The following is a 13,823-nucleotide window of genomic DNA, read 5'->3' on the forward strand; positions in this document are numbered from 1 at the left end:
GAGGGGAGCAGAAGGTATACTGGAGAGAATTATTGAGGAGAATTTCCCCAATATGGCAAAGGGAACAAGCACAAAAATTCAGGAGGTGCAGAAAACTCCCTTCAAAATCAATAAGAATAGGCCTACACCCCGTCAACTAATAGTAAAATTTACAAGTCTTAGTGACAAAGAGAAAATCCTGAATGTAGCCCGGGAAAAGAAGTCTGTAACATATAATGGTAAAAATATTAGATTGGCAGCAGACTTATCCACAGATACCTGGCAGGCCAGAAAGAGCTGGCTTGATATATTCAGAGCACTAAATGAGAAAAACATGCAGCCCAGAATACTATATCCAGCTAGGCTATCATTGAAAATAGAAGGAGAGATTAAAAGCTTTCAGGACAAACAAAAACTGAAAAAATTTGCAAACACCAAACCAGCTCTACAGGAAATATTGAAAAGGGTCTTCTAAGCAAAGAGAGAGCCTACAAGTGGTAGATCTGAAAGGAACAGAGACAATATACAGTAACAGTCACCTTACAGGCAATACAATGGCACTAAATTCATATCTCTCAATAGTTACCCTGAATGTTAATGGGCTAAATGCCCTAATCAAAAGACACAGGGTATCAGAATGGATAAAAAACAAAACCCATCGATATGTTGCCTCCAAGAAACTCATTTTAAGCCCGAAGACACCTCCAGATTTAAAGTGAGGGGGTGGAAAAGAATTTACCATACTAATGGACATCAGAAGAAAGCAGGAGTGGCAATCCTTATATCAGATCAATTAGATTTTAAGCCAAAGACTATAATAAGAGATGAGAAAGGACACTATATCATACTCAAAGGGTCTGTTTAACAAGAAGATCTAACAACTTTAAATATCTGTGCCCCCAACGTGGGAGAAGCCAGCTATATAAACCAATTAATAACAAAATCAAAGAAACACATCAACAATAATACAAAAATAGTAGGGGACTTTAACACTCCCCTCACTGAAATGGACAGATCATCCAAGCAAAAGATCAACAAGGAAATAAAGGCCTTAAATGACACACTGGACCAGATGGACATCACAGATATATTCAGAACATTTCATCCCAAAGCAACAGAATACACATTCTTCTCTAGTGCACATGGAACATTCTCCAGAATAGATCACATCCTCGGTCCTAAATCAGGACTCAATCAGTATCAAAAGATTGGGATCATTCCCTGCATATTTTCAGACCACAATGCTCTGAAGCTAGAACTCAACCACAAGAGGAAGTTTGGAAAGAACCCAAATGCATGGAGACTAAACAGCATCCTTCTAAAGAATGAATGGGTCAACCAGGAAATTAAAGAAGAATTGAAAAAAATAATGGAAACAAATGATAATGAAAACACAATGGTTCAAAATCTGTGGGACACAACAAAGGCAGTTCTGAGTGAAAAATATATAGCGGTACAAGCCTTTCTCAAGAAAAAAGAAAGGTGTCAGGTACACAACCTAACACTACACCTAAAGGAGCTGGAGAAAGAATAAGAAAGAAACCCTAAGCCCAGCAGGAGAAGAGAAATCATAAAGATCAGAGCAGAAATCAATGAAATAGAAACCAAAAAAACAATAGAACAAATCAACGAAACTAGGAGCTGGTTCATTGAAAGAATTAATAAAATTGATAAACCCCTGGCCAGACTTATCAAAAAGAAAAGAGAAAGGACCCAAATAAATAAAATCATGAATGAAAAAGGAGAGATCAAAACTAACACCAAAGAAATACAAACAATTATAAGAACACACTAAGAGCAACTCTACGCCAACAAATTTGACAATCTGGAAGAAATGGATGCATTCCTAGAAACATATAAACTACCACAACTGAACCAGGAAGAAATAGAAAGCCTGAACAGACCCATAGCCATTTAGGAGATTGAAACAGTCATTAAAAATCTCCAAACAAACAAAAGCCCAGGGCCAGATGGCTTCCCGGGGGAATTCTACCAAACATTTAAAGAAGAACTAATTCCTATTCTTCTGAAACTGTTCCAAAAAAATAGAAATGGAAAGAAAACTTCCAAACTCATTTTATGAGGCCAGCATCACCTTGATCCCAAAACCAGACAAGGATCCCATCAAAAAAGAGAGCTATAGACCAATATCCTTGATGAACACATATGCGAAAATACTCAACAAAATACTAGCCAATAGGATTCAACAGTACATTAAAAGGATTATTCACCACAACCAAGTGGGATTTATTCCAGGGCTGCAAGGTTGGTTCAACATCCGCAAATCAATCAATGTGATACAACACATCAATAAAAGAAAGAACAGGAACCATATGATACTCTCAATAGATGCAGAAAAAGCATTTAACAAAGTACAGCATCCCTTCCTGATCAAAACTCTTGAAAATGTAGGGACAGAGGGCACATACCTCAATATTATCAAAGCCATCTGAAAAACCCACAGCAAATATCATTCTCAATGGAGAAAAACTGAAAGCTTTTCCACTAAGGTCAGGAACACGGCAGGGATGTCCATTATCACCACTGCTATTCAACATAGTACTAGAAGTCCTAGCCTCAGCAATCAGACAACAAAAGGAAATTAAAGGCATCCAAATTGGCAAAGAAGAAGTCAAACTAGCACTCTTTGCAGATGATATGATACTATATATGGAAAACCCAAAAGACTCCACTCCAAAACTGCTAGAACTTATACAGGAATTCAGTAAAGTGTGAGGATATAAAATCAGTTGCATTTCTCTACACCAACAACAAGACAGAAGAAAGAGAAATTAAGGAGTCAATCCCATTTACAATTGCACCCCAAACCATAAGATACCTAGGAATAAACCTAACCAAAGAGGCACAGAATCTATACTCAGAAAACTATAAAGTACTCATGAAAGAAATTGAGGAAGACACAAAGAAATGGAAAAATGTTCCATGCTTCTGGATTGGAAGAATAAATATTGTGAAAATGTCTATGCTATCTAAAGCGATCTACAAATTTAATGCAATTCCTATCAAAGTACCATCCATCTTTTTCAAAGAAATGGAACAAATAATCCTGAAATTTATATGGAACCAGAAAAGACCTCGAATAGCCAAAGGGATATTGCAAAAGAAATCCAAAGTTGGTGGCATCACAATTCCGGACTTCAAGCTCTATTACAAAGCTGTCATCATCAAGACAGCATGGTACTGGCACAAAAACAGACACATAGATCAATGGAACAGAATAGGAAAGCCCAGAAATAGACCCTCAACTCTATGGTCAGCTAATCTTCGACAAAGCAGGAAAGAATGTCCAATGGATAAAAGGCAGCCTCTTCAATAAATGGTGTTGGGAAAATTGGACAGCCACATGCAGAAAAATGAAATTGGACCATTTCCTTACACCACACACAAAAATAGACTCAAAATGGATGAAGGACCTCAATGTGAGAAAGGAATCCATCAAAATCCTTGAGGAGAACACAGGCAGCAACCTCTTCGACCTCAGCCGCAGCAACATCTTCCTAGGAACATCGCCAAAGGCAAGGGAAGCAAGGGAAAAAATGAACTATTGGGATTTCATCAAGATCAAAAGCTTTTGCACAGCAACAGAAACAGTTAACAAAACCAAATGACAACTGACAGAATGGGAGAAGATATTTGCAAACGACATATCAGATAAAGGACTAATGTCCAAAATCTATAAAGAACTTAGCAAACTCAATATCCAAAGAACAAATAATCCAATCAAGAAATGGGCAGAGGACATGAACAGACATTTCTGCAAAGAAGATATCCACATGGCCAACAGACACATGAAAAAGTGCTCCAAATCACCTGGCATCAGGGAAATACAAATCAAAACCACAATGAGATACCACCTCACACCAGTCAGAATGGCTAAAATTAACAAGTCAGGAAATGACAGATGCTGGCGAGGATGCGGAGAAAGGGGAACCATCCTACATTGTTGGTGGCAATGCAAGCTGGTGCAGCCACTCTGGAAAACAGCATGGAGGTTCCTCAAAATGTTGAAAATAGAACTGCCCTATGACCCAGGAATTGCACTACTGGGTATTTACCCTAAAGATACAAACGTAGTGATCCAAAGGGGCATGTGCACCCGAATGTTTATAGCAGCAATGTCCACAATAGCCATACTATGGAAAGAACCTAGATGTCCATCAACAGATGAATGGATCAAGAAGATGTGGTATATATACACAATGGAATACTATGCAGCCATCAAAAGAAATGAAATCTTGCCATTTGCGACCATGTGGATGGTACTAGAGGGTATCATGCTTAGCAATCGGAGAAAGTCAATCGGAGAAAGACAATTAGAGAAAGACAACTATCGTGTGATCTCCCTGATATGAGGAAGTGGTGATGCAACATGTGGGCTTAAGGGGGTAGAAGAATAAATGAAACAAGATGGGATTGGGAGGGAGACAAAACATAAGTGACTCTTAATCTCACAAAACAAACTGAGTGTTGCTGAGTAGGGGGCGTTGGGAGAAGGGGGGTGGGTTTATGGACATTGGGGAGGGTATGTGCTTTGGTGAGTGCTGTGAAGTGTGTAAACCTGGTAATTCACAGACCTGTACCCCTGGGGATAAAAATATATGTTTATAAAAAATAAAAAATTTAAAAAAAGAATTCTCACAAGTTAAGCTTACACAGATGAACCCAGTACACATTTACTGCCTTATGCAAACATACTTCCACATGCATATGCTTACAAATTTTATGTATGTGCTTGAATACACAAATATTTACTTCAACATTCACATATTTTCACATTGACACACTTTCACATTTATGGATTCACATATTCATTTTCCTGAAGGTTCATGTTCACAAACACACACATTTGCTCACATGAACTCTTTTAAAATTCATTCACTCAAAATACACAGTGACCAGATTACTCCCACACACAGACATACTCACATTTTCATTACACACTCACACATTCAATATAAAACAAACAAGCAGTGAAACAAACTTCCTCTTCCCTTACTTTTATGAGCATTATCATACATACAGTCATGCACATGAACAGGATTACAAAATCATTGTCACAAACAGGAATATGCTTATGCAATCATTTGCATATGAAGATGATCATACTCTCCAAGAAGATCACAGATTTACTCAAGATATAAAAGCACATTTGTTTATAGACATGCTTATAGATTACCTTACTCAAACATATTACCCTATTAGCAAGATCACACAAACATGCATACACATTACACATGAACATGATAGCATGTATGCATATAGTTACAGAAGCCCTCATGGTCACACACAGATACTCACTTTAAACACATGTATTTATACATTAAAACTCAATCTGACCCCCACTGGCTGAGATATACATTGTGAAACACACAAATGCTCACATATATACATACACTGCCATATTTAGTAAAAAAGAATACACATGTCCACTCTCAAATATGCTCCTAAATTCACTCTTATACACAGACATAGATATATGGACATGCACACATTGACTTAGTTATTCTTTCACCAAAATATGCTCAATAAATTCAGTCATATGAACACACAAATTCACTGACATGGGGACATGAATATGTACACTCAGATGTTCCTGTTCATCCATGAACTTTTACCACCACATCAACAAAATCTCAAACTGAAACATTCTCACATAGACACACACACACACACACACACACACACATGCCCACACTTATCAAGAAGTTTAAGCATTCATTCATACTGAGATACACTCGAATATACATGAACATGGTCACCAATCACTCAAATTATATACTCACACATCAATAAGCTCAAACAAATGAACATGTACATATTTACTCACATGAATATGCTATCATTCATGCACATGGTCACAGATTTATACCTACAAAATAACACACATTTACTTCAACATTCAAATATTGTCACACTACCACACAGTCATGTCTTGTTCAATATTCACTCTCATGTATAAATATGTTCACATGTATGCACACATTCATATGTTCACTCATGGTAACACAGTTTAATCACTAAAAACACCCATATTGACAAATTTAATAATTCTCAGAGACATACATACATTCACAACCTCATGTATACACTTTCACCCACACAAACATGCCTATACCTCATTCACTCACAGCATTATGACCCACTCACATATACAATCATGGTCACAAAGTAACTCCTACACAAGACAAGTTTGTTACTGATACACAAATACATTCACTTACCCATGAAAATTGTCACTAAAAGTAACATGTTTCACATATTCATTGGCATGTGAACATGCTCTCACTCACAAAAAGCTCACACCTTCACTTCCATATATAAAATGCATCCACCCACATACATACACACATGCTCATATATTACCTCACTCAAATCTACTCACAGGTTAAAAAGATCACATAAAAACACACACTCAAGTATATATGAGCATGCTAACATAACACAAATGCTCACATACTCTTACAGATGAGCACACAAAAATACCTACTTTAAACATATAAACTTACATACTATATAACATTCTTGCCATGAACCAATTCACACATAAATCATCACACATATTCTCACATGCACATATGTGATGAAACATTCAAACACTCACTAAATAATGCATTCACCCACAAAAACACACTTACAAGTTTACACATATGTAGATGCAGTCACTATGTGCACACTGACACATTCACTCAATCGCATAACACGCTCACGGATTCACTCACGGGGACTCAAATATGTCCATCCAGATGCCCCACTCAGTCCTTCACTTAAACATGCATATTAACATGCTCACAATCAGGAGGATAACCCCATATTCACTCACATATACACTAATAACACAAAGCTCAAACTTCAATTCACAACACATATACATACTCACATATATTTATACTCAAATGTTCACACTTTACTCACATGATATACTCCCACATTTAACAAGGTGAAGCAAACATGGTACATATTTATGTACCCAACCCAAGATGGTATCATGTAAACATGCTCAGAAATTCATGCACATGCATGAATGCACAAATATTTACTTTAATGCTCAGCTATTATCACATTCACACTCATGTATAAGTTGACATGAACACTCACAAGTATACATGGTAAAATATGTGTGTGTGTGTACATATGAATATATATATGCACATCCTCATACATCTACTCACATTAGCACACAAACAATTCACTCACTCAAATGACAGACAAGTTTCCTATCACACATACATTCATACACTCCAATGCTCCCAATTACCCAATCTCTTCACTTATATTAACATGCTCAGAATCAGGAACATGTTCACATATACTCTTACATATATGTTCATCACAGACCTAAAGCATTAATACATTTGTAAACTCACATGCACTCAGTCATATGCTCACATTGCATCCACACAGTATATACACACATTAATATGCTCACAAAATGAACATAATACACATTCATATACTCATATGAACATGGTATCCATTCACATGCTTACAAATTAATGCATACACATGAATACAAACATTTCCTTCACCACTCAAATGTTCTTCCACTAGCGCACTCTAAGACGTATACAAGTTCATATATTCATTTTCAAAAGTATATACGCTTACATATATACACAGGATCACACATTGACCTATATTAACATGATTATAATTTATTCACTCCAATGAACATATGAGAAATTACATATGTAGACATACATATATTTACACATATATATATGTGTAAATATGCCACAACTCATTGAGTCATGGAATTATTATATATTCACACACATAAATATAATAAAAAATCAAGTTGGTGCAGCCACTTTGGAAAACAGTGTGGAGATTCCTTCAGAAATTAATAATAGAGCTACCTTATGACCATGCAATAACATTACTGGGTATTTACCCCAAAGATACAGATGTAATGAGAAGAAGGGCCATATGTACCCAATGTTCATAGCAGCAATGGCCACAATCACCAAACTGTAGAAAGAGCCAAGATGCCCTTCAACAGATGAATGACTAAAGAAGATATGGCCCATATATACAATGGAATATTATGCCTCCATTAGAAAGGATGAATACCCAACTTTTGTATCAACATGGACAAGACTGGAGGATATTATGCTGAGTGAAATAAGTCAAGCAGAGAGAGTCAATTATATGGTTTCACTTACTTGTGGAGCATAAGGAGTAACACAGAGGACAATAGGTGAAGGAGAGAAGTGAATTGGGGGACACTGAAGGGGGATATGAAGCATGAGAGACTGTGGACTCTGAGAAACAAAATGAGAGTTTTGGAGGGGAGGGGGCAGAGGGATAGGTGAGCCTGGTGGTGGGTATTAAGGAAGGCACATATTGCATGGAGTGTGGTGCATAAACAATGAATCTTGGAACACTGAAAAAATAAAATTAAAAAATAATTTGTACACCATAACCATACATATTGTTTATATATCCACAATCACACATTCACTTACACATACAAATTATCATTGTCTCAGTGGAAACATGCTTACATATTCACTTGCACCCAAATAAGCTCACAGTTACTGAGAAGTTTAAAAATTCACAAAACCATAAAATACTTAGATTCCTTTACATATACACTCTCGCACATTACCTTACTCAAATATATTCACATATAAACAATATAACAAAAGAATCCATTATAAACTTGCTGTACACAAACGTGCTGGCATGTTTCACATGCTCATAATTTACACATACAATGAATATACCAAAATACTCATTTACACACAAAATTTTGATCACAGTACATGAACAGGCTCACACATTTTTACATAGACATACATACATACACTCACACATTAATCACTCACAAACAAGTTTAAGCATTCATGCTTTGAAATGTGCCCACAAAAATCACTCAAATTCAGACAGATACATGTTCAGACACACCCATGGACACATTCTTCCCTTCACACAAACATGGTGATATTCATTCCATCACATGATCATGTTCACAAATTCATTCACGCAGGGACTCAAATATATGAACTCAGATGTTCCCATTTACACATTCACTTATACGTGCTATTATTGTTGTGAAAATTAGGAATATGCTTACATGGACACTTGCACAAAAACAGGCTCACATCCACTATGAAACATATACTTTAAAACTCAAATGCTTATGTTAACATTCAAATGTTGACATAACATTTTTTTAAAGATTTTTTCTTTATTTATCTGACAGAGATCACAAGTAGGCAGAGAGGCAGGCAGAGAGAGAGGAGGAAGCAGGCTCCCTGCAGCACAGAGAGCCTGATGTGGGGCTCGATCCCAGGACCCTGGGATCATGACCTGAGCTGAAGGCAGAGGCTTAACCCACTGAGCCACCTAGGTGCCCCAGTTGACATAACATTTTTAATGAATGTATAGTGTTCAAGTATATTCACACACTCATTCTTTTACTCATATTAGCATGCTTATAATTTACTTATTCAAATGCATATATTGACAAATTCTCATGAATTCATGTATTGACATATTCACATTCAGATGCTCATTCACATGTACAAAATTGTTCATATCTCACTCTCATGAGCATAATCATGCATTTACTCATACACTTGAAAGTGATTACAAATTCACTAATACTTCAGACACATTCATTGCATTTATAACACACACTCTCCCACATTCACTTTCCCACATAAATCACCTTTGTCACAAACACAACATTCTTATACTCACTTGCACAAGAACACACTCACACTCAGTAAGAATCTTACCAATTCACTCAGTTACATAAACACTTATATTCACTCACACACATGCTCACAAATTACCTTATTCAAATATAATCACACATTATCAGGATTACACAAAAGACGTAATCATATGCTCACTTCTCACTGATATGCCAACAGGATTTCACATGCTAACACATGAATTTATAGAGATGAGAACACATAGTCACTTTATAAACACAAATTTACACTGAGTAACATACTTATGAATAGCCTCCCACTTAAACTGTCACAGAAAGCTTTGCTCATGTGTATACACATGCTCACACATTCACTTATAAACATGCTCAGCTATTCACTCATTCAAATATGCCCGGAAAGTCACATTTAAAGACGTATATACATTCACACACACACACTGATACGTTCACTCCTTCACACAGATGTGCTCAAGTATTCACTCAATCACATGATCATATCCACAAATTCATTCACACAGGTACTTCACTATAGAATAGACTCAGGTGCTCTCACTCACACATTTACTTACACATACTAAATTAATGTGCTGAAAATCAGGAACTTGTTCACATGTACACTCAGATCTATCAAGCTCAAATCAGAAGAAAATACACTTATACTCATATGTTCATTCATATTTCACTCATGCTGATATACTCACCTGTTAACTAGCTCACAGAAGTGAAACTGATACATCTTCACTTATTCACATAAACATACTAACACCATGCACATGGCCACAAATTTAAGAATACACTGGAATGCAAATATTAGCAGCAATATTCAAATATTGAAATACTAACATTCTCAGAAGTTTACTCTCACAAATGGACAAGCTCACCTATATGCATATGCTCATTCCCTCACATTAACATGCTTATAAATCACACATGCTGACAGATTTACTCGCACATATACACATACTAACATACATTCATATTTTGTGGCTTACAGTTCAGATACTCACACAAAATGGCCCCCATCTCACTCACGCACTTGATCATAATCACGGATTCACTTAAAAACATAAACTTAACTACAAAATCACTCACATCCAGATATACTCACTTCATTTATACATGCACACTCACATCCAGTTACACTTACAAAATATCATTGTCACAAACAGTAACATGCTTATGTGTTGAATTGCACACAAACATGGTCATACGTCTCAAGAAGCTCATAATTTCATTTACTTACTTAAAAACCATCATATTCAGTTGCACACACATGGTCACAAATTACCTTATTCAAATATATTCACACATAAACAAGGTCACACAGAAAACACATTTATTCCCTCACTACTTGCAAATATGCTAACATGCTTACACATACTTATAAATTCATTCATAGAGATGATTGCAGTTATTCACTTCAATCACACAGATTTATACCTAAAACACCCACGAACATGCTCACACATACAGTGTTACACAGAGATATGTTCACATACATACCCATTCTCACATACTCACTCTCTAAACAAACTCAGGTTTGCCCACAGACTCACTCATATTCAAAAACATATATATTCACATGCATGTACTAGCACCTTCACTGCTTCATAGAAGCATGCTGAAATATTCCCTGAGTCTAACAAGCATATGCACAAGTTCACTGACACAGGGACTCAAATATATACACTCAGATGATTCTTGATGCTCTTACACTTTCACTTACACTTACACATGCATGTTTTTAGAATCAGGAACATGCTCGCATAGAAACTTCTATACAAACATATTGACATCCACCATGAAGTTCAAACATTGCTCACAAAAGAAAATATAAGCACTTAGACTCACATGCTTGCATTATCTCACAGAAATATGAACACATATTAAATAGTTTACAGCAACAAACTTGATACACATTATGTCACTCACATGAACATGTTAATACCTTTATTGTCAATAGATAATTGTACCATGTGGAGTTTAAGAGGCAAGGAAGGCTTTATTCAAGACAATTGAAATAGGGAAGAGAGACTATTGCAATAGGGGAAAGAATTAAACCCAACTCTATATACAACAGAGAAAGATGAGGATTTATGGCCAATAGGGAGGGCGATGGAATTAGTGATTAGAAAATTACTAAGAGGAACTTGGTTATGTATTGTATTAGTTTACCTTATGTGTCCACTTGATTGGACTAAGGTATGCCAATATTGATGGTAAACAGTCTTGATGTATCTGTGAGGATAAGCCCAGACAAAATTAGCATTTTAATTGGTAGACTAAAGAAAATTGCCTTCACTGATGTAAGTGGGCATCATTCAATAATTCATTTAGGGTTTGAATAGGACAAAAATGTGGAGAAAGAACAAATTTACTCTCTCCTTCAGGTGGAACATCCATTTTGTCCTGTTCTCAGTCACTGGTACTCCTAGTTCTTGGGCCAGACTTCAATGAGGAATTACACTGTAGTTCTCTGATTCTTAGGCCTCTGGACTCAAACTGGGACATACTCCCCTGGTTCTCAGGCCTTCAGATTCAGGCTGAATTATACCACTGGCTTTCTTGGCTTTGCAGCTTGCGGACAGCAGATTACAGGACATTTCAACCTCTATAATTGCGCGAGCTAACTCCTATAATAAAATTTACAGCTAAAGAAAAACAAACAATAAAATATCTATAAAGGTAGATTATATAAAGATATATATAAAATATATAGATATCTAGATATCTATTTCTAGATTGTATATTAATATAGATATATAGATGTCTATCCTAATATAATATAAGTACAAAGAATATCTATGTATAGATATGGATATATAAGATATCTACATCTTTTTCCTTCTATATATTTTTTGGTTCTATTTCTCTGGATAATCCTAACAAAGGTATCCAGAGGGACTGGGTGGGGGGAGCTTGGTTAGATATCAAGGGGAAGGATGGAAAACTTGATTTCAATATGAAGAATGTGGCATTCTCACTCAGATGGCTTAGCAGGATTCACTTCCATATATAGACATACTCAGATACACTTATTCACACACAGAAACATTCTCCCCACATAGATATGCTCATTCATTCAGTCACATGAGTATGCTCACAGATCATCTCAAACAATGACACAAATAAATGAACCTAGTAAACATTCATGCACACAAACATGCTAACTTTCATGCATATGCTCACAATTCACATGTAAACATAAACACAGAGCAACATTTACCTGAACAAATAAGTATTGTCACACACACTCTGACAAGTTCACATACTCACTTTCACAAATGTGCATGCTTATATTCATATACATGATCACATTCACTGTCTCACCTTAACCTAATAACAATTAACATAGTGACAAATTATATATATAGACATACATGCATTCACATCTACATACTTACACATTCACACAAATATGCTCACACCTTCATTCATTTAAGTGAATATGATCATACATACACTCAAATGAATATGCTCACAAATTCACATACATATACAAAGATATATACACGCTGACACACTCTTTCACAGAGATATGCTCAAATGTTTACTGAATTACATGAACATACTCACTAATTCACTTACATATGGACACAAATATGTATACTTAGATACTCCCATTCACACATTCACTTGAGCATATTATAATGCTTAAGCATGAACATGCTCACATATATACTCACACAGAAAGATGCTCATAATCATCAAGAAGTTTTAACATTTGTATGTAGATAGACTCAAATATACTTACACTCACTGAACCCTCAATATACTCACTCATTAACAAGTTCACACAAAGGAACATGATCCTCACATACAGATACACTAAGATCTGTGCATACGCTCACAAATTCGTACATACAAATGGATACATAAAACGTTTACTTGATACTCCAGTATTGTCACCCTAATATTCTCTCAACTATGTAAATTCCCATATTTCTTTTCATGAATGTACATGCTCACAAATATCCAAATGCTCTCACATTCACTCATTCATGTTAATATGTTTAAAATTTACTCAAATATACTAACAAGTTTATCACACATAGATATACATACATTAATATTTGCATACTCACACATTTACTCTTTGAAAAAGTATGTTCACACATTAATGTATTTACATTGGCATGAT

This window comes from Mustela nivalis (assembly GCF_964662115.1).
Source record: "Mustela nivalis genome assembly, chromosome: X".
In the NCBI taxonomy this organism is placed as follows: Eukaryota; Metazoa; Chordata; class Mammalia; order Carnivora; family Mustelidae; genus Mustela; species Mustela nivalis.